Source organism: Canis lupus, chromosome 19, assembly GCF_011100685.1.
Source record: "Canis lupus familiaris isolate Mischka breed German Shepherd chromosome 19, alternate assembly UU_Cfam_GSD_1.0, whole genome shotgun sequence".
Lineage (NCBI taxonomy): Eukaryota > Metazoa > Chordata > Mammalia > Carnivora > Canidae > Canis > Canis lupus.
The window spans coordinates 36,373,702-36,399,068 of record NC_049240.1 but is presented as its reverse complement, the minus strand read 5'-3'; the positions used below and the strand labels follow the sequence as shown (position 1 = coordinate 36,399,068).

General features: G+C 39.0%; 1 long non-coding RNA gene across 4 annotated transcripts in view; it reads left to right on the top strand.

Annotated features, from left to right (window-relative positions):
• LOC119864478 overlaps positions 1-25,367 on the top strand; it is a 54,900-nt gene that overhangs the window by 11,294 nt on the left and 18,239 nt on the right. The window contains exons 2-3 of one of the 4 annotated variants that reach the window (XR_005374183.1): positions 21,020-21,089; positions 21,520-21,724. The exons of 1 other annotated variant lie outside the window; for it this stretch is intronic. This is a non-coding gene — a long non-coding RNA (uncharacterized LOC119864478). Of the gene's footprint in view, positions 1-12,253; positions 12,371-21,019; positions 21,090-21,519; positions 21,725-25,367 lie in introns of those variants that run through there. 2 more of the 4 variants (XR_005374180.1, XR_005374182.1) reach the window with 2 other exon arrangements.

Here is a 25,367-nt window from a genome sequence, read left to right as displayed (position 1 = left end):
TCTTTGAGTCTCAAGATATTTTTTCTTTCAAATCTAGAGTGTGGAGATAATATTATTTTGCAGGATGGTCCCTAGAATTAGAATAATACTGATGATGATGTCTACTATGACCATGATATAGCTACCATTTCTTGAGCTCCAAGCTATCAGTGCCTGGCATATGCTAGTGCTCAATAAAAGTGGCATATTATATTATATTATATTATATTATATTATACTGTATTATATATTATATACTACATTATGATATTGCCACTCAGCTATTCAGAGTGTGACGAATCTGCACAATGTTTGTACTTTACCAATGCTAGACTTTTCTAAATCTCATCTAAATTTCTACTTCTTTCCTCCTGAGTATATAACTCCTTGAAATTAGCATGTGACTTGCAACGGCCAATGCAATGTGAGCGAGGATAACGTGCTGCTTCTGTATGGCAGGCTTTAGGTGACTGTGGAGCACAACGAAGCATTGTTTGAGGTGGTGGTATCAGAAGGCATTGGAGCTTCTTCTGATAGCCTGAGTTCCTGAGTAATTGCGATGAGCAGAGTCCTCTTCAGTCCTGGGAGGCTGACCAGTGTAGACATGTAGTATGAAAGAGATATGAACCTTTGTTTTTTAAGTCATTGAGATTTGGGAGGACGTTTGTTACTGTAACATAACCTCGTTATGAATAATGAATTTGGTACAGTTCATCAATACAGAGGTAGAGCATAGCTCTGTTTGGCTTGAAAGAGATAATTGGTTTGTCTTAGCTTAATCTAGGTCAACTATCATGATTTCCTCAGACTCTTCCCTTTCACACAGTCCCTGGACACTGTTTATCAATCTTTTTGTTCCCTCACACCTTCCAAGGTTCTCTTTCTAATGCCTTCAGCTCATTCTTTAAGCATTTCTTGTGTTAATTTCAAAACTTACTGGCTTGCTCATTTTTCTTTCTAGCTACAAACCTAACTTACCTTCCTTTTGTTTCTTATTCTTTAATTGATCTGTCTATAACAAAAACAACTGAAAGTGAAGCCCATATCACTAGGAGAACTGCTATTAATCTAAGCCAAAATTATAATACTAATAGCATTAGGGAATGTTTACTATGTAATAGGCATATGCTACCCAAGTACTTTCCACATGTCAGCTTATTTAATTTTCAAAACACCCTGTGAAGTAAGTACAGCTATTTTCCCGACTTTATAAAGATGGAAGAAATGGAAGCACAAAGCTTCCATTAGGAAGGTGGGTAGCCAGAAATCAAATTCATGGATTCTGACTCTGGAGGTCTGTCTTACTTTTAAAATCTCTATCACATTATTATCTCTCCAGGATCCACTGTTATTTTATCAAAAGAATTTCTTTCTTTGGGCATAACTCTTGTACTACCAGATGTCCTACCAGACATTCTTCAATATAATCAGTCAAGCAACAAGCATTTGATGATTTCCTCTCTCCTGTCCCTTTTCTCTCCTTTCCTTCCACATGGATTAATATATACAAAGTCACGTTTTTAAAGTACCAAATCATAATGTAGTTGAAGCTACATCTTTTAAGTTTTATAAAATTATTAGAGAGCAATAGAATTCCACATTTATAGTCAACTGCTAAATTATCTGGTTCAGCCTAAGTCTGGATGAACCAGAGAAGTGGGGAGATCAGTGTGGCCTGGAGGAAGCAGAGCATGTTTCCCAGATCTGGCCCTTGAACAATTGCTGGAAATTAGACAGCAGAAGGGAGTCAGGAGTGACAAGCAGGAAGTAAGTTGAATCTGTGATTGATAAATGGATAATAGGAGATTTTGCTGAGAAAACACGATGGTAGCTAACTGTCTCGGCATGCAGATGTGCTCGTAAGAGCTATTTCTTTGAAACCACTTTTTACTGTATCTTAAAATAACAACAGGGACCCAAATTATAGATATAGAAATTATAGAAATAGTGCTCAGGAAGACAGATTTTTATGGGAAAGTATTATTCACGGGGAGTTAAAAGCTTTTATGCTTTATAGAAGCTCTTAGGGTTGAAGCAAATCTAGTGTTCATTTATAGCTAACTCATTTATGCATTGCTGGGAGATTTTGCAAATGTAACCTCGGTTCTGCCCTTGCCTGAACTCTGAGAATACCCCAGGCTGTATTTGTTCATAAAGGTGAATTTCTTTTTGAAGAGCAATTTGATGTAATTTTTGTTTTTTAAGAAGCCTGTTTCTATGTGAGTACAATTTGCAAGGATCCAGGGCTCTGTTTTCTCCTTCTGTAATGAGAGAACTTTGCAGTCACCTGTGCTTCTCTGACTGCCTGATTCCCAACCACAGTCATGTTCTTGGAAAGAAAAAATAACCACAGTTGGAAGCAAAATTTCTTTTGCCACCGTTTACTACTTAATCAGTTGTCTCATGATGCAAGTGTATTTACTGAATCACCAGGCAGGGTCCAGTAAGCCATTTCTTTCAATGCTCCACCTTTTATTGAGTTTTGAAAGGCAAGGAGTTCCAGGAAACCATAAGCTCCAACTGGCTTATTTTATAGGTGAAGCTCCGGGTTCTGGAAGAGGTGAGCTTCTCCCATTTTCCAGTGGTGACAGAGGTGGGGACCTGGCTCTCAGGCTACCAGCCCACGCTTTTCTGGGTCTCCGGGGTATGTTGTGCTCTGAGGATGGAGGATGGATTAATATCTGATTGATTGTTAAAGACTTTCACAGGAAAGATAATGTGGGGGAAGCAGATTATGCAGTCAGGTGTTTTCTTTGTTTGATCCTTCCACAAATCAAGCCTTTTTAAAACTCTTGATCGCTTCTCTGTGGAGATAGAGGGTCAGGTTGTTAAGGTAATAGCTACTGCTCTTTATAAAATGATATATTAATCAGCAAGCATCTACTGAGCATGGACTCTGTTCCAAGCCATCTGTCAGGTGCTTCGTGTAGAAGGACAAACCATGGCCCGGGCTGGCTTGAATGGATGGTAGTGTTATTTCAGGGAGGTACAATTGAGCAATAGCAAGGAAGAGTATAGTAATGAGAGAGTCAGTTCCTGCAAAGGGGCAAGATCAGTGTGGTGCTACCAGAGGCAGCTGGAGAGCCTTCATGGAAGAAATGGGACTTGAGGGTTATTTAATTACAAAGACGTAAAAAGAGTCCAAGGGTACCCCCACCCACTTTTGGCTTCTTTCTCTAAACTGTCATCTCTATGTCTAAACATACCCACCTATGTTCATGATTTTCCAGAGCAGCTCTGGTTTCAACTACATTTCATTTCATTAAATTATGTAATTTATTGTCCACCCAAATGTGATTTAATTTTTAATACCATTTAAGGCTTTCCATATACATTCAAAAGAAGAAAGTGCTTTGTCAGAACAAATGGGACATTTTCTCTGGTTTAGATAATTTGGCTGCAGTCCTCATTATTTGCTTTTATGAGTTTTTAATTCTAATGTTTTACATTTCTGTGAGATTTTATAGTTGGAGTGTGATTTCTCAAAAATTATTTTGATCATAAAAGCAGACAGGAAGGTAGAATGTTGTTTATATTCCTGTTTTAGGGATGAAGAGACAGACTCAGTGAGGTTAACTGCTTTGTTCACAGGTATATGACTGAGTGAAAACAGCAGGATGTGAACACAGACCCTCTGAGTCCTGGCCGAGGGTTCCTTTCCTCAACTTACTTGGTTAATCTTTTTAATTGGTATTTTATTCTTTGGTTCATATCCTCTGTTTTCCTGAAGAATGCTGGAAAGGTGAAACCAGCTAATATATTATTGTTTTTATAGTACTATTCTAAGTAAATTTTTCAGAGTCTAGAATCAATGAAAGTTTCAGAATTGTAAGAGGTATTATTAGTTCTAGCACTGGTTTTTTGGTTGGCTTTCAACTACCCTGAACTGATCCTTTTTGTAAACTTCTTTACAGTTATGTTGAATCCATGCATGTATTCCAATTTTACATTTTTTGATTGTTTCCCACTTTGTTGTTTTCACTCAGGCTCCTAAGAAACTGAAATCGCATAGCACTTTTTACCTTCATGGTGGATAGTGGGAAACTTCTAGAGTTTTCAAAAAAATCACCAATGCCACGTCCTGCAATGGTCGACATTGTAGAGATGTGATGTCTGAAACTGAAAACATCACAGAGGAATGTGTCCGTTTTTCAAAGTTTCTCACCACCCATAATCTCTAAAGGCATTTTTTTCCCTTGTGACAAAGTCATGAGACAGATTTCTTGTTTATTGTTCAAGGCCAGTTTAATGCTGTAATTCACTTCTTTTATATAGAGTCCTAAACTGGGCACTTGTTTCTGTGTGGGGAATGAGGGCTAGAAGAGAAGTTGAAGACATGGTCACTATTCTGGGAGAATGCATGATGTAGTTGAGATAGAACACACCGTCTTGCAAATTGCACAAGAATCGACAGTCACTGTTCTATTTACATCAGTAGAATTCAGTCAGTCTTTTAAAATATAACGGATAAGGCCTTTCTGTGTGCCAAGAAGGCATAGATAATATGTTGTTCGACGTCTTGGTGCCTACATTCTGCCTGGAGTTAGTTCTCATTCAGTTTTCAGATAATTATAAGGTAATGTGAAATGAGTAACTAAAAGGGAAACAAGGCTCAGATGAGGGAGAGAGGATTTCTGACATCTAATCATGAGGATCTTCTAGGAAAAGCTCAGATTTAGAAAGAATCTCAAAAAATGGACAGAATTTTTGATAAGTGAATTTGGAAAAGGAAGTGTTGGCAAGTAGGCAACTGAATGAATGAATGAACAAGTGCATATGAAGGTATGTTGAGGCCAGTAAGGCTGGGACAAAGATGCACATAGGGTGGGGGGTGGGGGCTGAGGGATGGAGAGAATAACACATGTCAGAACTTTTGCAACTTGGTGCTTTATCTTTCATGATTTTGGTATAACCAAAAAGAAGTGACTGCATTTATTGTTTTTTTTTAATTTTTTACATTTTTAAGAAAAATTTGTTAAAGAAATTGTTTCCCAGATAAGCTGACTAGTTCAAGGGTGGTTGTTAGGGCTTGGGCAGATAACAGGCACATATTTTTTTTGTGTGTTTACATTTTAGGCCCAGGTGATTCTGCTCATTTATCCATCTATTTGCAGAAACTTTCAATAATCCCGAAACATCTCCCTTTATGGCCAAACTAAAAAAAAAGTTATGTTTACCTTCAAAAGGGCTCAAAGAACAGTGTATTGATTATATGGCTGGATTTCAATGACATGCACATGAAGCTTGAGTGTTGATACAACCTTTCAAAGTGACATCTGGCTGGCATGTTCTAGAATGATCATTCTGGATGACTATAGGCATTTGTTTTGTCTGGTCACTGCCCATGCCTGTCAGTTTTTAAATATTTTAATGCCTTCCTCAAATATAGACACAAGTAAAATACTTTTTTTTTATCACTACTACTATTTACTATTGGGCCAAAAGCATTCATTTAAGAAAATGCTCTGTTGGTGACATGTCATGGGTAACAATATGTCGTATTACACCGAACGGAAATAATTTTTATTAAAATCCTGATTGTTATATGGGTAAATGCATTAGAAATTCATAATAGTGAGGTCATGCCAGATACTTGAGTGATGTAAACAGGTTTTAAGTTGCTGTTAGGATAATGTGACTAAGATGACAAAACATTGGAACAGCCTCTGCTGTATCTGTGGTCTATAACATGTTGTTTCGGGTCCTGGGGCCAGACGGACTGAGTTCAAATTCCTGACTCTGCCGTTTATTAGCTGTGTGATCTTGGGCAAATTTCTTAACTGTTCTGCTAAATGAATATAACAATTGTAGGTAATTTTAAAAACTGTTCAGAGGACTAAGTAATTTGATATATGAAAAGTCTTTAGAGAAGCTTCTGGTACACAGTAAGTGCACAGTAAATGTTAGTATCATATCCTGATGATTACACCTGTTTATTTGGAAAACAACTAGGAAATACATTGCTGTAAAATACACACACACATAGATGAGGAAGAGTGAATATGTGTTTCCTTATGATACTTTTTATTATTACACTATCATTTTTATTATACATGAAGACCTTGATTACCAAAAGTGGCTTACATTTTTACTGAAATTCCCGACGTGAAGTACTGAAGAGCTGCTTTTCTAACCTCACCCTCTGTCCCCTACTTTTTGTGGGTGATTCTGACTGGGCTTTACGCACAGTTGCTTTCTCTTGTCCTGGGAATTAAACTGTCTACTCACCGTTGCGTAGCCCACACCCAAATATGAGAGAGTGTCTTCCTACCCTAAAGGGGGTGGATTCTAGTGCTCTTTGCCACCCTGGTGGGACATGGTCTGCTGAGATGGCTGAGGAGAGACACACAGGGATCTAACTGAAGAGCAAGCTCTAAGGCCAAGTATCTAGAAGCCATCCTATGGCAACCGGTGAAGGAAGTCATCGATTTTTCCTGACTGTATTAGAGCAAAACCAACCCTCCGTGGAAGCCAGGTGATAACAATTCTGTCTTCCGATCAACTCACAGAATTCAAGCTTTCTCCTAGAGGGATGAGCATTCTAGGCAGAACGAACTAAATGTGTGCAAATGCTGAAGTGTGGCCTTTTTGGGGATAGCAATGACTTGTGTGTGGTTGGAATGCAAACTAACATTTAAATGAGGGCAGGAGGGAAACTGCAAAGTAGGCTGGGGCAGGTGCAGGAATAACAACACTATCAGATATTAATTGAACACCGTGTGTCAGGCACTGTGTCGGTAAATAAGGTGGTCATGACCTCTTGTTTTCACTGAGCTTATGGAACATGAAGGACCTTGACTAGCAGGTTAAGCAGTTTGGATTGTATTTTGCAGCAGACATGTGAATGATGGAAATGTTTTAAGTGATGGAATGACATGCCTAGAAAAGCATTTGAAAGACCACTCTGATGGAGGGGCAGCCAGTGAAAGCCTCATTGGCTAGAAGGCCACTGCAAATGTCCACACAAGAAATGGCAAAGACTTAAATGGCAGTGATGCAAAGCAGAGATATTTAGGAAAAAGAATCGATGGGATTTGATGATGAATGTTATTATGTGTGGAGGGTAAGGTAGAAGGAGAAGGAGAAGACAACTCTCAGGATTCTACCTTGGACGACTGGTTATGCACTGAACAAACATGGGGAATCTGTAACATATGAAGCTTCTAGAAGCTTCAGAGCCTATTAAAGAATATATGCTCATAAAGCTGGCTGTGCTTAAATAACTTGCCCAGTGCTTGACCCAGAATAGGAACTTAATACCTGTTACTAGCAGGAAAGATAATATTCTGTATTTATTAAATTTCAACACTTCCAGGGGCATCTGGGTGGCGTGGTTGAGCATCAGTCTTTGGCTCAGGGCATGATCCTGAGATCCTGGGATCGAGTCCTGCATCGGGATCCCCACAAGGAGCCTACTTCTCCCTCTGCCTATGTCTCTGCCTCTTTCTGTGTGTCTCTTATGAATAAATAAATAAAATATTTTTTAAAAATTTCAGCGCTGCCAGTTTAACCAAGTAAAAAAACCTAAGCACCATATCCCAGTATTTAAGAATGAAACAATGCAGCAAGAACAGCAAGAAGAGAAATTGAAGACATCACTATTCTTTAAGAGTGTATAACCCAGTAGGAGAGACACAATATACCTTTTGGCAAGTGGCATGAGAATCACTGGTCACTACTCTATACACTTGGGTAGAATTCAATTGGATTTGCAAAATATAACACGTAAGGGTCTTCCAGGTGACAAAAGCCATAAATATGCTGAGTACTTACAGGAGCTCAACATGTATTAATTACATGTTTAAATCTGCTCAATATTGCAACCATTTCATTTTAAACTTTGCTCTGAAGAATAGCATTTCAGTCCCCTCTTCTGGGCTGGTGTACTTGCTAGTTCCTAGAACTTTTCTTACTTGGATTATTACGTAATCCCTCTACCTGGGATACTAGTCAATATTTCTATTTTGCATTAGAGTTCACAAAATCCTTTCAGTATTCACTAGTTAACTTGCCACTCATTTGACAATTTCCCACCACCTGGAGATATCTCTTCCTTCATTTCCTTGATTTTATTTTCCAAAATTTTCTTGTTACTGGCTTTTTGCACATTATCATCTATTCACAGCCCCACAAACCAACTGTCTATAAAGTCAGGGTCATTCATTATATAAAAGGAGCCAATCTTGGGTGCTCAACTCAGAGGAAGTTTTCTAGAATTTTCTGAATTTTTCTGTAGTGCTACTATTTATATTATAAGCTCCTGTTCTACCAGGTGGCAGAGATGTCAATCAACTTGGAGATGTCCTTGCATCTGATGTCTAGAGGAGATCACTGGGTCCTTGTTGGCATTTTCGCATACTGGAATTTTCTGAGATGTCCATTATCCTATTTGGTCTTGAGTTTCTCAGTTCACATAGGTTGTTGCTACTGCTTTTTCCATACTCTTAAGATCTCTCATGTCTGGCAACTGTCCTTGAATGAGACCTGCTGTCTCTCATCATCCTGGGTTTTTTGAAACTCAGTGAAAGTCTATAAGTCACAACTGCCCAGACCCAGCACATAGTTACCATGCTCTGGTGTCTTGGCTATCTCCCTCAAGCCAACACAGAGAAAGGAGCACATACCCCCTCTTTTATGGATTTTCCAAACCTATGTGGGTTTCTATCAGGCATCTAGCTCTGCTTAGGGATGGTGATTAAGACAGATCATAAAACTCCCTTTCTTGGGGACCTGTAATTGGTAAGCACCCATTGTTTTATTTTTGCCTCTATTTGTTCCTTCCTGGGAGAATCTTTCTTTAAGTGTTTGGGATTCTAAGCTCTTCTCTGATTCATCATGTCTCTGATTCGGAAATCTAATATTTGTGCTCTGAGTTCTTTTTATTTACAGTTAAGGACTTTGCTTTTGAAATTCTAAAGAACCAACTCTCCTTTCCTTCCCCCACCTTTGTGGTATTGTCTAGCTCCTGGAGTATTAATTCAGAGTGCCTTAATTGAGGGAAGGGAGCCAGGTATACTTGGAAGTAGAGATTTTAAAGAAGGCTTGCTTAATATATCAAAATAATATTTTGCCCATTTATCTATCTCCTCTCTCTTCCAACAAGCACTGGGCTGGTGATTAGGAGAGAATCTAGGCATGGTGATAATAGGGCTGTCATATTCTAAAATCTTTAGCAATCTGCCTCTTCTATGAGACCCACAGCAGTGATTTTCAAATGCAGGCAGTTTTCAGAGACACCCTAGGAGGCGCTGAGTCAGATTCTTGGAGAGGAATTGGAGAGCAAGGAGTTGGTTTTCTAGAAACATCTCCTTAGGTCTAGATCAATGAATTCTTGAACTTCGGTGTGTATTGGAACTGACGGGTTTTTGGAAAGAGATTTCTGGGCTTCACCCCCAAAGTTCTTATCCAGTAGGTATGGATAGGGTGAAGCCTGTGATTTTATTTTCAACAGGTTCCCAAGGGATGCTACACCTGTTGCTAGTCTGGAGACCCCACGAGAACCACTGCCCTATGTTAGTGGCTCTCACACTTTGCTACATTTGGAATTCATCTGGTTAGCTTCTGAAAATCTCAACAGTGAGACTATCCCCTCTGCTAAATCTATCACAACCTCGGGGGTGGAAAGTAGGCATCATTAACGCTCAAAGCTTCCCAGGTGATTCCCAAATGAACACCGGTTCTCTAGTCCTCTGATGCCCAAACTTCAGTGAGTATTCAGATCACCTAGGTGTTTAGTTAAAATGCAGATTCTGATTCAGTTGATCTAAGGTGGAGTTGACAGTGGGCATTTCTGTCTTTTATTTCTTGAGGTATAATTTACATATAAGAGCATGCACTGTTTTTAAATGAACAGTTTGATGAGTTTTGACAAATGTGCGCACCTATGTCAGAGCTACCACAATCAAGGGTATAGAACATTTCCATTACTCTAAAAAATTTGTCCATGCCCCTTAACAACCAATTCCCTCATTCCTGACTCCTAGCCCCCAGGCAATCACTAATCTGCTTTCTGTCACCAAAATTGAATCTTTCCTGTTCTAGAATTTCACATAAATGGAATATACACTATGTGTTTGTTCTCTTATGTCTAGCTTTGTTTGCTTGCTTAATAGAGAGTCTTTACTTCCCATAAGATCTCAGTTATGCCGACCACATTTGCCTCTTTACAGTAAGACACTTAAGGATTTAGGTAAGAATTTTGGACTTCTGCATTTAACCAGAGACTCAACCATGAGTGGTACTTGTCAAATAAGATGTATTAAAATGATTTTTAATTTTTAATATTGAATATTCACAACCAGAGGCTGTGATGCCTAGAAGTTGTGCAGGGAACAAGGCAAGTTCAGCCTGTGAAAAGTGTGAGGGCCCTGAGAGAAGAGCGGGGAGAGGAGTGGAGTGTAGGCAGCAGGAGGAGTGCAGGAGGGCAGCCCGCGGAGAGGTGGAGGTCTGGCTGCATCTGCAGCTCTGCAAGGGCTCTGCATCCTCAACATGGCACATGTTTGCCCTCATTTCCGCTTTTATGCCTCTATATCCAGATGATAAGGTACTTCTTTTCTTGGCTTTGACAATTTAGGGAATTGCAAAGCTCAGGAGAAGGTAAGATAAGATGCCTGCGACTGCGTTTTAGAAAAATGATGTGTAATATCCACTTTATGACATCTAAATGAGGTCCTTTTAACTATTTTCCTGGGTCATGCCCATGCTAGCTTTAAAACACATGCATGCTTGCGCCCATCCTTCATCATGTCACCAAATTTAAAGAATACTTTGTTTGTTTTTATCTATCATGTCCCTAGTTAGATGAGAGTGTATTTTATATTTCTTATTAAATGGCAACAGTTATTTCTGAAGGTTGGTAATTTATAGCTTCACGACTAGGAACTAACTAACGGGGGTTGGGGGCAGAGAAATAAGCCATTTGTTTTATTATGCTCTGGGAACTGATTATGGGTATAAAAAAATAAAACAACTCATACATCCACCAGAGCTTATTGTATTATCAGGTAATACACCTGCCTCTCTGATAAATAGGACTCAGTAGAACAGTTAATAAAAGCCTGAGAGTTATTTGGTGCAGAAATACAACAGTATAAAGCTACTCAAATGCAGTCTACAGTGATTTTTTTCATCATAAGAAAGGCCTTGGAATTCTAACAGTAATAGAAGGCAGTGCTTTCTTCATCATCAGAACAGAGAGAGGACTTTTCATGTTTCACATGGAATCTTTCAGGGAATCTAAGACTCAGGAGTTGGATCCTTTTGCAAACACACAAAAATATAATCCACATCCCTCCATCTGTCCACCATCATACTCATGCATGGCTTTGCATTTTTACTGAGCTCTTCTGCACACGTGCTCTGGATTCTCACAAAAACTCTGTGCATTAGGCTATGCAGCCACCATCTCCATTTAGCTGATGGAGACAGGAGACCCAGAGACATCAAAGGACTTACCTCAGCCCACAGGCTGTTTTTTTATGGGAAAGGGGAAGGACAGAGGGAGAAGCCGACTCCTGGGGAGCCTAACCTAGGGCTTGATCCCAGGACCCTGAGACCCTGACATGAGCTAAAATCAAGAGTGGGATGCTTAACTGATTGAGCTACCCAAGTGCCCAAAACTAGTGCTCTTTCTATTTCTAGGATTTGGTTTCTGTTTCTTTTCTTTCTTTTAATTGTTTCCTTTTTACTTGATTGTTTTGTTTGTAATTGAAACAGTGCTAATTGTAAGTTCATTACTTAAGGAACTTCTTTCCTGATGATTACTTTTCTTCTTTCCTCTTGATTTTGTGGTCTAATAAAAGAATAGTTTTGTGGCATAAAAAATGACAACTGTTACATTAGTCACTAAAGAAAAAATAATAAAATTTTAGTTTGAAGTTTAAACATGCGCATGGACATGCCAACTAGAACCTTTGAAATGAAGTCTCAGTGAGGAAGGGTACACGGTGCCCTCGCATAGGGCAGCAGCTTGAGATGAATGCTTCTGTGAGAATGCCACTGTCAGTGTTCACTCTTATGATGGAAGCAAGTGACCTTGATGTCTTGTGATATTTAAAATCTCCCTTCAATTCTCGAAACACATCCTTGCTCTGATAATTTTAGCATTGGTCTGAAATTCGGTGGGACATAGGTGGCACCAATCTACAGATTTCAATTATTTTCACCAATGTCACATAGCAGAAAGAACCCAGGCTTGGTAACTAGAAGATCTGGAATCTTATTTGGGTTCTGAAGCTCTATGACTCTTAAATAAGTCATTTACCTGCTTTGAGCCTTGATTTCTGTGGAGTCATTTCTTCCCTTAGCAAGTGGTGGTTCTGGAATTTCTGCTGCTTCAGCCTGTCGGGTGGGCCTAGAAAGGATGCAAGGACCTGAAGCATGGTGCATCTGGGTGAGTGGAGGGGAAATTCTGGAAAGAATTTCATAAGGAATTCATATCATAAGGAAATGCATAGCTGGAGCCAACAAAAATAATTCAGAAACACTTTGTGTATCATGAAAATTGAGAGATAGGTAGAGAGAAAAGGAAAGAGAAAAATTGTATGGCAACAGTAACCGAAGGGGTTTAAATAGAGTTAAGATCAGAATTTTCCAGAGTTGAGGTGGGATATGATGGTGATGGAATGTGCAGCATTATGAAAGCTATTGGCATGGCAATGAGTTCTTTAAAAGAAATGGGATTGGCATTGTCTTTGCCTATAAAACAAGGCACTAAACAACTATCTCATTTGCAAATACTAAAAAGTTTAATACCAAGTGTTGGTGACACTTGGAACAAGAGTAACTCTCATACACTGCTGGTGGAAGTGTTAATTAGTACCACCATTGACATTATTTAATAAAGTTGAAAATGTGCATACCCTATGACTAATTTCACTCTCCAAAAACTGCAAATGAACACAAGGCTATCTGTGTAAGAATGTTAATAGCAGCAGACTGTTCTTAACACCTATGAATGAGAAGAGAGGTCCCTACCAGTAATAGAATGTTCTTTATTAGTACAATGAACAAAGTGAGCTCTAGTCATTGGATAGATTAATCTATCAAGTTATGAAAATATGTGAACTATAACTACATGCACGAACATTCAGGTATCCCATAGACACAGCATCGAGCAAAAAAAGTAAGATGTTCCCTATATTGAGATTTTGAGGTAAAGGTAAAACTAAATTATATTTCTTAGAGATGCAGAGCATACAGAGGTCATAAAACCATAAATAAAATCCAGGAAATAATTGTTATAAAAGTTAGGATTTCGATTACCTCTAAGGAGAGGGGTCGATTTCGATTGGAGAGGGACACGTCAGATGGCCTCTGGAAATCTCAGTGTGCATTTTTTATATTTATAGTCTTTTTTTTAAAGATTTTATTTATTTATTCATGACAGACACAGAGAGTGAGAGAGAGGCAGAGACACAGGCAGAGGGAGAAGCAGGCTCCATGCAGGAAGCCTGATGTGGGACTCGATCCAGGGTCTCCAGGATCACACCCTGGGCTGAAGGCAGCGCTAAATTGCTGGGCCACCTGGGCTGCCCTATTCATAGTCTATGTATGTGTTCTATGTCCTCTTTTCATGTTCGGTATGCTCACTTTCCTAAAAGAGAAACTAGTGATTGCCTCTAAGTGTATACATTTATGTGTCTGTATATGTATGAGTTCAGTGCATAATGGAAGTTCATGCATGGTTTCAAGGTCACTATTCCACATATTCATACATTTTGTACAAGATGAAGGATGGAGAGAGAGAATATGTTGGAGACTTGTTGAAGATACGTGGACCCCAAACATTTTGTGGAATTTTAAAAAATGTCAATAATATCAATATTTTCAGTTTTCCTTTGTCACCATTCCACTTTTTCCTCCTTTGAAGTAGAAGGAAGATAACAAAACTTGGACACTGTTAACTCTGATTATTAGATAACCAGATTACTAGAATGTTAGTATGTTAGACTGACAAATAGAAGATCAAAAATTTTATTATTCAATTTGGGATACTGTTGAAAGTGAAAGGTGGCACCATTAATAATCACATTGGATTGTGACATAAACCAAAAATATCTATGGCAAATGGGATTGTATGGTTACCCTATCTAGGACTACCTGTGAAGAATCCATTGTCTTACCTCACATGAGAGAAAAGTTTTCTTTAATCAAGCAAGAAGTATGATTTTCCAAAGAATACTGAGTAAAGATCCTGAAGGAAGCTTCTTGTTTTTCCCCAGAATTATCAACTCTGATGCCAGTTATGGCAATTGTGCCTGACTACCTGAATTAGTTTCCTAGAGCTATCTTAATATTAAGTGCCACAAACTGGGTGGCTTAAAAACAACAGAAATTTATTGTCTCTGGAGTCTAGAAGTCCAGACTCAAGCTTTTGGCAGGGCCATGCTCCATCCACAGCTTTCAGGAAAAGATCTTTTCTGTCTCCTCTAGCTTCTGGCACCCCCAGGCATTTCTTGGCTTGTGGCAACATCACTGCAGTCTCTGCCTCTGTCTTCACATAGCCAGCTTTCTGTGTGTTTTTCTCTTCACCTGGCATTCTCTTCTTTGCAGGACACCTATCCTGTTGAATTAGGGCCCACCGTAATGACCTCATTTTAACATGATTACATCTGCAACCACCCTATTTTCAAGTAAGGAGGACACATGCACTGGTACTGGAGGTCACGACCTCTACCTATAACATTATCCTTAAAAAACTTTTTTTTTTTTATCTTTTTGTTTTTTAGCACAGCTTAGATGGGTTAGGATTTCAAAAGGAACTTTAGGGAATTTTGAGTGGGAAAATAATAGCCAATTTCCAAAGAAATATTTTCAGTAAAAAGCAGCAAAGAGTTCTTTATGTCAAGATAATCAGATTATCAGGGACAATGTCAGGGATGCTTGCCACACTCTTCCCTCTTGAGCTTCTATCTTTTTCATGGATGAGACCTGTGGGAACCATCTTGTTTTTCTGAGAGTAGACACTCTTGTTCTTTGATATATCACCCTATTCACAGTCAAATCCCAACATCCCCAAACTAATCCTTTTTTTCTCTTTCAAATAGTCTTTTCTGACTAAGGACATCCCACTGAGTTCTATAGGAGGAATCTGTCTAGGTTACCATTAATTGACATGTGTAAATTCAAAGTGAATGATTTTGTTTTTCCTGACCCAGGTGATAAGCACACTTCCTTCTGGAGAGCTCTGAGATAATACAGTCTAATTTTCTCTTCTTTCTCCCCCATTTCCCAGTAGAAAAGTCTGCATTATAATACTATGGAACAGTAGGACCCTTATTTGATATAAAAGGGTGGGAATTGTAGCTCAAAAAGGGCAGATGGTAAAAATTATACATGTACATACACACATAACCTTAAGATATACATATAGGTACATATTGATATAATAAAATACAGAATTGTGCATTGTCTAGCAGAAGTAACTTGATTTTTATAATATGGTCCAATACATTAAAAATGATAACATTAACTCAGATTATTCAACATAAAAATTACTTCTAATGTATCTTTATTCACTGTATTAATAACTATTGACTGTAATATTGATCTGATATCCCTTATCCTCCTCCATCTCCCTCATCCTTAGATTCATTTGTTTCTGTCATGGAAAGTAAGTTTTTTTTTTTATCATCTCATCCATAATTTCACTTTCCAATGTTCAGTCTCCATTAATCTCTTGTTGTTTGTTATCTTTCTTAAATATGTCACAAATTAGGTGGACTACTCTAAAATTTCTCCCTGCTTATGCCAAATAAATAGATATAATACTTCTTGTTTCCAACATGAAAGCTACTTATCACTTACTTTAAAACTTCTAGTCCTATTTTTTTTTTTTGACATATGGGTACTTTTTTTATTACATGGACATGGGTTTGTTGGTTGGAGTTCCATTTCATCTTTATTGCATTTACCGTACCCACAATACATCCTTTATTATTTACAGTTTGGATTATAAAGTGGGTCTAGAGTTAATATTGTGCCAACATCAAGTCCCTGGTCTTGATGGTTGACTACAATTATGTGTGTTATTATCATTGAGGAATTGGGTGCAGGGTACATGGAAATACTCTGCATGATTTTTATAACATCTTATGAGTCAAACCATTTCAAATGGAACTTGAAGGCCCTGGGATGACATTGGAGTGTAGTATTCTGAGTTTTTATGTTTTACACCAAGTTTTTAGAACCTCACTTGATTTTACTATAGAGATTTATCTACGCATTTAACTTAAATTTTGAGAAACAACTCTCTTTTTCCACTCTCTGGGACAAAGTGAAAATTAAAGGCTATAATTATAGTCATAATCACAATTGGGATAATAAGGTTTTCAAACAAGTAAAATTCAGTATAGAGCCAAGCATGAGGCTGGCATACTCAAATGTTCTTGGTATACTATGGCTTGCGGTAGGAATCCATCCACACTTTTTTCTCCAGCTAATAGAGAGTATCAATTTATACTCACATGCCTACTACAAACAAGACACTTAAGAACACTTTTATTGTATAATAAGTGCATAATCATTTAATGGCAAGTCCCTATCACCCTTCTCACAGACCAGGACATCAAGGCCTCAGGAGTTTTAGTGACTGCCTAGAGACATTGTGACTTGGACCCAGCTCTGAGCTTAAAACAGATTTTTCTAGTCTCTGAGTTCATGAATATTCCCATACGGGTATCCTTTGGTTAAGGTCCTAGAATGAACAGTCTGGCAGGAAGTGTGGGGCTTTCACTGAGTGAATTTGATTTGTAGGCTTGGTGACAACAGTGATTTTAGCTTGAGGAAATTTATAAAATTTTTATTTTTTCATTTTTTTGGCTGAAAGGTATGGTCTTTCTTACTTGATCTTAAAAACTATATTCGGGTTTGAAAGCTTACACACTCTAGAGAACCTTCCTCAGCACACTTATGAAGAATGTTAAGCAGTCCAAAAGGCCTTTGGGCTTCCACATCAATTATTCTGGTCCCCTTCCATTGAACATGGAACTTCTCTAGCAAAGATGAATTGCTTCTTGGGAGGTTTTACTCCCATTTTGTTTTACTAGGATTTACACAGCTGCCTTCTCCAGGCTGTCAACTTTCTCTTCCTGAGAGTTCCCCAGAAGAAGAGTGATAGAGCCAGGAAAGGATAAAATCTGGGGAAGTGCACGAAAAGTAATAGGAAATACTCGTATTTGAAAACAAGATTTTGTGTTCCTTTTAGAGGAATTTTATAAAAACCAGTAATATTTTTACCAAAGAAGGATGTATAAAATGTTTTACCAACAATAGCATTTATAGGTCTTCCTGTTTATTTTTACCATTGCCCTGACTTATTTGTACAAGGATTAAACATCATCCAAATAATTCAGCCCATTATCCAGATGTTCAGAGCATCTGGATGGAGAACAGAACACTTTTACAAGGTTTTAACCATCCTCCCTCCATAACTTAGCATGCTAACTGGGGAACTGTAGTTTAGGAAAAATTCAAAAGCTGTCTACATTAGGACTTCTAAACCCTGGTGATTCGAGGTTCACTGGGATTTGTAAGAGGGGACTGCAGTATAGACTCCTCAATTATTCTTGGTCAGGGAACTTTTTGAAATTACTGAATATTTTTTGGGATTACTACTGCAGAGAGATTAATTTAGGAAATGGTGATTTTCAAGTATCTTCAAGGGAAATGATTTGTCCCTCCTCTGATCTGATTCTTTAAGCCGATGCCTCAAACAGAGTTGGAGGTACAAATACTTTGAAAGTTATTTTCGCTACTACTCTTCCAATATCATTCCCAGAAAGAGTCATCATTTCTCACTAGACCAACGCATCAACCACTTTTAGGATCCACTTGGTGCATGAGGTCTGGTTGATTAGATACTTCACTTAATTTGATGTGATGATTCATCAGTCTCATCCTTCCTTTGAAAAAAATTACCTCTTAAATGATAATATTTTCATACTCAAGAGACTCCCTCCCACCTTGTAACTGATTTTAAAGATGAAATTGCATCCTTATTTGCCAGAATATGTGCAAGAGATCTGAACAACAATATGAAACAGTTATAAAAGTGTGCCTTAGTAGAATTGTCTGGAATCTGAAAAACAAAACCTCATTATAATATTAGTGTTGGAGAATCATGATGACACCAATACTGTCCATGCATGAGGTATTATTTCAGAAAATTATGCTGTGACCTGGGGGACGGCAGTTGGACCTAGAAGTTTTGGTTTGACAGGTTCTGCTATCACAAAGCACAGTATGAAAAGATCATACCACATTAGCTTTACATTTATCAGTTTTCACCATTTTTAACAGTTACCTATAACAATGTAAGGTTGTTGACATTTTAAATCTCTCATGGTACAAATGAGATAATGGGAATAGTGAAATGAGCAAAGTGTTGGGCATAGTCGACACTCAATAAAATGTTTAGTGCCTGAAAAAAATTAATACGTTGTAAAGAACCCGTAGGAATCTTCTTGTAGTCAAGAGGGCCCTTTCTTAAATTGGGGAAGTACATTTTAAAAACTGTCAGTTCCACCAGGACAGCCTTGACGTGTACTGAGAAAGGTGGTTTTAATTAAAGCAATGATGCTTCATCATCTGAACTTTGTTTATTGCTTCATGCATCTGATTTATGGAGAGCGGGGGATGAATAAATCCTTAAATGTGAAACTTAGGTTGGAAGAATTAGAAGGAAAATTAATTTTAAAGTGTAACTAGGAGCATAAACATATTTGCTTCTGTCTGGAACCAAATATACACTTGGTTTCTGCTTGTGAAGAAAGCAAGCCTGTTGCTGCATAATGCCAACATATCTGTTTGTCTGTCGGCACGATGTGAGCACATCTGGATGCCTGCTTAAGGTGGAAACATTTCCAGCCGGCTCAGTCCATACATAAGATATAAAGACTGCTAGGATGCAAAGTAGCATTCACTATCACAGGTCATCTTGGTAGGGTTGCCGCAAATCTTGTCTGATTGGATTCTCTGAGATGTTTAAAATGTCAAAACACACTGGGATTTGTTTGAATGCTTGCCCATTGACTGTGTTTAGACACTATCTGAGTCCCAGGCAAAATGCTTATACACAGAAGTTATATAAAGAGAACCGACCTTAGAAAAAGTGTGTGTGTGTGTCTGTGTGTGTGTGTTTAGGATAAATAAAGGATATAGTTCAAGAGGAAGGATCCTTTCTAGTAGCAGAAACTGGGTCCAGGCTTTTTCCATGGGTCTACCTCAATGTCAGTCTCCCTAGTGATAGAAGAAATACTTCTGAAGTGTCATCTTTGAGGTGTTCTGCTCTGAACAGCAGAATTTTAGAAACATAGAAAAGCTTTTAGAAGTTTAGAGATTAGAAAAGTAGTTGCCAGGTGCTTGGGTGTGGGCAAACTAGGGAGGGGTTGGTAAAGTGGTACAGACCTTCAGCTATAAGATATCGAAAGTCTGAGGATGGTGACTAGAGTTGACAACACTGTTTTGTATAATTGAAATTTACTAAGAGAATAGGTATAAAATGTTCTCTCCCCCACTCCCCAAAATATAAATATGTGAGGTGGCGGGTGTTTTAATTAACTGGATGGGAGAAATCCTTTCACAGTGTATACATATGTCAAATCATCGCAGTGTATACCTCAAATATCTCATGGTGTTATTTGTCAATGATACCTCAGTAAAGTTGGGGAAAAAAAGAGTCTTAAGAAAAATTCTGTTAGTGGATTTTCTTTCCAGCTGCGCTGTTATGTCTCTAAGGGCCAGACTGCTGTCTTAATCAGCTCTGTGTATTCAGTGATGAGCAACCTGTATGTGCACAATAAACATTTGCTGCTTGCACAGATGAGTGAATGCTGGGGCGGGTGAGAAAATGGTCAATCCAGGCCATATGATTGCAACTGTTTTCCCCACTGATCCTTTAGCACGGTGTTAGTCAAATCACGTGGTGGTTAGTGTGGTCCATGGGACACCTGCATCTGAGTCCTTTTGGGACTTTCTAAAAATGCATCCTACGCCTGAAACAGAATCTCTGAGGCTGAGCCTCCAAATCCTGCATTTTTTGCCTTAGCAAGTTCTCAGTCGATCCTCACATATGTTAAGAATCGACAATCACTGTCCCAGTGCATGTAGCTTTTTCCCATCTCTATGTAAAAATAACATTTTCTACATTTGCTATCACCAGATGAAGAGAGAGAGTGAGCATACAGCTGTAATATCCTTCAGCTGGGAGTTGCAAGCATGTGAGATGTGATGAAATCCTATGGACAAAATTCTGGCTTTTATTTTAATACGCAACATCAGCAAACAGTTTAAAATGAAATAATTTTAAAAACCCAGGATTTAAAAAAATAATGTATTGAACATAACAAATAGAAGGTTTAAGCATTTGTCTCTGATTTGCTTTTTTTAAAAAAAGATTTTATTTATTTGTGAGAGAGAGAAAGAGAAAGAGCAGAGGGAGGGGCAGAGGGAGTGAGAATCTGAAGCTGACTCTGCGCTGAGCTTGGAGCCCAACCTGGGGCTCGATCTCACAATGGGGAGATCATGACCTGAGCCAAAACCAAGAGTTGGACACCAAACTAATTGAGCCACCCAGGCATCCCTCCCTTAATAAAAAATCAAATATATATCCATGATTTAAAAACACTGCAGAGGGCCAAATAAAAAAAAAAAAAACCACCATGTCTTCTGTCTCTACCCAGTGTCACCTCCCAGAGAACATTCCTTTTAACCATTTCTTCTTTTAGGTCTGATATTACCTCTATCTATTGATTAGGATGTGTTTATCTCCAATAGAAAAACCCAACTAAAGTGGCCTCAACAATTTAGATATTTATTATCTCACTTCAAAAGAAGACTGAACATAGGCTGTTCTGTCTCATTCAGCAGTTAGACAATCTAAAAATAATCCCGTCTCTTTCCAGTTTCCAATTTTGCTGTGTTTGATTCACTGTCATTTCATCATTTTGCTTGTTACCTTATGGTCCTCTCCAAAACATGCCTCACTCTCTCTTAGTGTTACCACACTTGCCTCAAAGTGTGCTCCCACCTTCCTCTCCAGCTCCCACACCACCTCCCTGCCAAGTGACCCCCATGTCCATCAAGGGCCTGAGAAAGTCTTTTTCCTTAAGGTAAGGCCTCCTCTCTTCTATGGAACTTTGTGTTTGACAGCATTTGTCATGTTTTTAAAATTTTTATTTCTTTATTTTTAAAGGATTTTATTTATTTGCTTTTGAGAGACACACAGAGAGAGGCAGAGACATAGACAGAGGGCGAAGCAGGCTTCCTGCAGGGAGCCTAACGTGGGACTTGATCCCAGGACCCTGAGATCACAACCTGAGCCAAAGGCAGATGCTCAACCACTGAGCCACCCGAGTGCCCCATTTGTCATGTTTTTAAAAATTGTTTATGTTTCCTTCCTGGAAATTGTGAGCACCTTGATGGCAAGGGCTATGCCTCCTCTTTCTATTACTCTTCTAGTTCAGGACTTGCTACACTGTATGGTTCATAAATATTTGTAGAATAAATTAATGGCTGCATTCAAATTTTCTTCCCAACCAGTCACATCCCTGCTCAGACTCCAGATATTTCGCTCAGCTGAGGGGATATGCCCGAGCATGGTCTTAGCTCTTCCTCTGAGCTATCTGAAAATACCACCAGTGGCAGCACATAGCCACCTTGCCATCTGCCTTCCCCGCCTCCTGGTGACATCTCTCCATCACTGCCATCATTCCACTGGACTTAACCTTTATAGCAAAAACACAGGGTAAGCCCCATCAATCTTGAACTCCTTTATTTAATCTACTCACACTGCTCACATTTGCTTATTAAAGTATAGAAAGAATAATGAGGTTTTCATGGGTCTTAGAGTCATGGAAATGTTGAACTTCATAGTACCTTAGAAATTAACCAGAACAAACATTTCATCCAGGGATCAGGAGACTCTGAGTGACCCAAGAGAGGGGGAAGTGCTTCTCAAGGTCACACAGTGGGTCAGTGGTAGAATTGGAATTAGTGCCTGGCTCTGCAGATGCACAATTTAGTGAGTGCTTTTTCTAGTTTGTCTAAGTGCACTCACACACAAACAGAAGCACACACAAAGAGAGGTTTTCCAGTTACATGACTGCTTTTAAAGAAATAGAAAATTGAACAAAATTTAGTGTTACCGTATTTGAATTTATAAAGCATTTTGAAGTTTTCTGTCTTTAGGTGCTCCAATAGGGATGTTTAGGGAATGCGATATTAGCAGTGTTTGTGGGGGAAATTCTCATTATGTGGGACTGTCCCAGGTATGCAGACCATTTGACATCTCTTTCCCCTAAAATGTCAGTAATGCTCCCTGGTGGTTGTGATAACCCCCAGAATGCCTGCTTAACAATTCCAAATGCCCTGCATGGAGGCAGCATTGCCCAGTTGAGAACTGCATTGTGATTCTCAGAGAGAAGGAAGTAGAGTGAGGCTGGCTTATGCTGATTTGCCTGATGAGAAAACTTTTGCCCAATGAACAGTCAGTTAACTGCTTTAAAGCCAGACAGGGCTGTTAGTAGCACTGGAATCACTGGTATTCTGCTGTTTGCGTCAGACAATCGATTTGTTTCCAACCTAACCCACACCGTTGTCCCCTCAGGGGTGCTCATACTTGAGCAGGAATCCCCAGTGCGATGGAGAAATGGGAGGGGAAATCAAGGAGCTGAGGCCCAGAGTAAGGAGGGCATGTAAGGATGTAAAATCCCACAAACCAAGGAAAACAACATCTGCAGGAACTTCCTTGTTACTAAAATTCCCCCAATGTCTGAGAAAAATGGAACATGCCAAATTTGAGTTAGAAACACCTTTAAAAAGCAAGTCAAGTGATCCTTGTCAATGTTAAATGATAGAGGAGAGGTATCAGTTTCTTAACCACAGGTCTTCCCAGTTGGGTTGTTAGATTAGAAATGCCAGTCATTTCCATAGAGGTGGAAACCAAGGCATCCCTGTGGGTAGAAGCGGGGAGCCTGTTTAAACAGGGAATTTGTGGGGAGCTGGCAGGAAGCCTGGAAGGTGTTGTTATGGCTCAAAGAAACAGAAAAGTGCAGAAAAGGTCTGGATTTTGTCCAGGGACAACAGGGTGTTTATGTCCTGTTTCCTGTACTTGAAAAGAACAGGGAGACACAAGCGGCCTCCTGCTACAGGGCAGTGTGGCTTGGTGAGGGGTGGGGGTGGGGGAAGTGACATCGCCAAGGGCTGGGTGGGAAGACAATGTTTAGGAGACTGCCCTTTCCTTGATTCATCTTTGAGGCATCCAGTATCCCTGCAGCTCTGTCTCTCTGTCTATCCTGTTCCTTCCTAGGCAAACATTGAACTCAGTCTTTCTATTAGGGATGTGTGCGTGCGTGTGTGTGTGTGTGTGTAAATAATAACCCTAAAGGGCTTCTGTGTGAATAAAATCCAATAAAATAAAAACTGTGTGAAGTGTGTGCCTCTGTTGTCACACAGCCTCCGGACCAGGGGGATAGATTGCTGGGGTTTGAACCACTAGCTCTGCTCTGCCACTGCTTAGCTCTTTGACCCCGAGGAAGTTATGGAAACTTTCTGTGTTTCCGTTTCCTCACCTGTAGAATACAAATAATAATAGTGAAGATCATTGAATTAACTTTTTTTACATTAAATTAACACAAATTATTATAAATTATAAATTGTTATAAATTAACATTATTTATAAGGTCCTAATGAAAATGAATTAGTATCTATAATGTATGTAGTAGACATTGTATTAGAATTTGTTAAATACAAATAGTAAGACAAATCAAAGAAACCTTCACTCCATCTACTTTATTTCATTGTCTCTCCTTGTCACAGTGCTTTCAAGTGAAAATTCCATATTGGGTTCTCCTTGGATGCTAACTGTGGCTAAATATTGGAGGGGTGATAAAGGGAAGAAAAGGACAAAAAGAAAAAAAGCAAGATGAAAAGATGGGCCAACTTTGGCCTTCATCATGCTATGTCTTGAGTTATCTGAGACGTTAGAATAAACTCATTACATACTGGGCTTTTAGATACAGACTTTTAGGTCATCATGGACCATGCTGGATGGGACATGCATGGCCAGGAATTCCAGAGGCCAGAGTGGGGACCAAGGGTGTTGGATGCCTCAAAGATGCATCAAGGAAAGGGCAGAGTCTCTTTTCTTATGAAACACCTGACTGTTTTCTAGAGGGGTCGGGGGAACGTGGACCTACTTGTATGGAATCTTTCACCCAAAGTGTAGGACCCAGCCCAGGAGAATCCAGTAAATGCATTTCTGATGTTCTTTGCTTCACTATTGTTAGGCTTCCTCATGTAAAGGAGACACCCATCCTGTCTGAGTTCTGGAGAGAGGCCAGAAGCTAACTGGAAGGGGGCCAGATGGATATGGCCTTCAAATTCCCTGACAGGCTCTTTGTAATTGTTAACTTGCGCAGAAAAGGAAGGGAACAGGCATATATGGGGGCATCAGCTACATGGAGACACTTATAGAGAGAACGTGCTTACATTCATACATTCCACAACGTTGTGGAAGCTGAGGTGCTCAGATGTTAAGTATTTTGCCTAAGGTCTCATAGATGTGACATTTGATCCAACCCTATCTGACTCCAGGGTCACATGATTTGCTAGAGTACATTTTTTATGTAGCTTGAGAATTCCAGAAAAATTGAGGAGCTAGTGCAAAGAGTTTGCATATGCCCTGTGCTCAGTTTCCTCTGTTGTTATCACTTTACTTAGTATGTTTGTCATAATTAATGAAGGAATATTGATACCTTATCATAAGGCCTGCATTTCTTCAAATTGCCCTACTTTTACCTAATGTTTGTTCCAGGATCCCACCCAGAACACCTTATTTACGTAAGCTCTCATAAGGAGATAGCTCTCCTATCTCCTTAGGCTCTTCTTGGCTGTGACATTTTCTCAGAATTTCCTTGTTTGGGGGAGCTTAAAAGTTTTGGAGAGTACTAGTCAGATATTTCATAGAATGTCCCTCAACAGGGATTTTTCTGATATTTTTCTCATTATTAGATTGGGATTTTGGGTCTTTGGGAGACAGACCACAGAGGTAAGATGCCATTCTCATCACCTCATATCAAGGGTACGTGTTATCAACATGACTTATTACTGTCAATGTTGACCTTGATCACGTGGAGCAAATAGTGTTTGCCAGGCTTCACTGTAGAGTTACTCTATTTTCACCTTCCTTTCTGTACTGTATTCTTTGAAAGGAAGTCACCACTATTAAAGAAAAAACTCCCATACCTCAAGAGTGGGGCTTACATTCCATCTTCTTTTGAGCAAATTATGTATATAAATTATTTGGAATTAGTTTACATGGGAGATTTGTCTGTTCTCTACATTTATTAGTTTATTTAATCCGGTGTTTATCTCCTTTGGCTATCTGG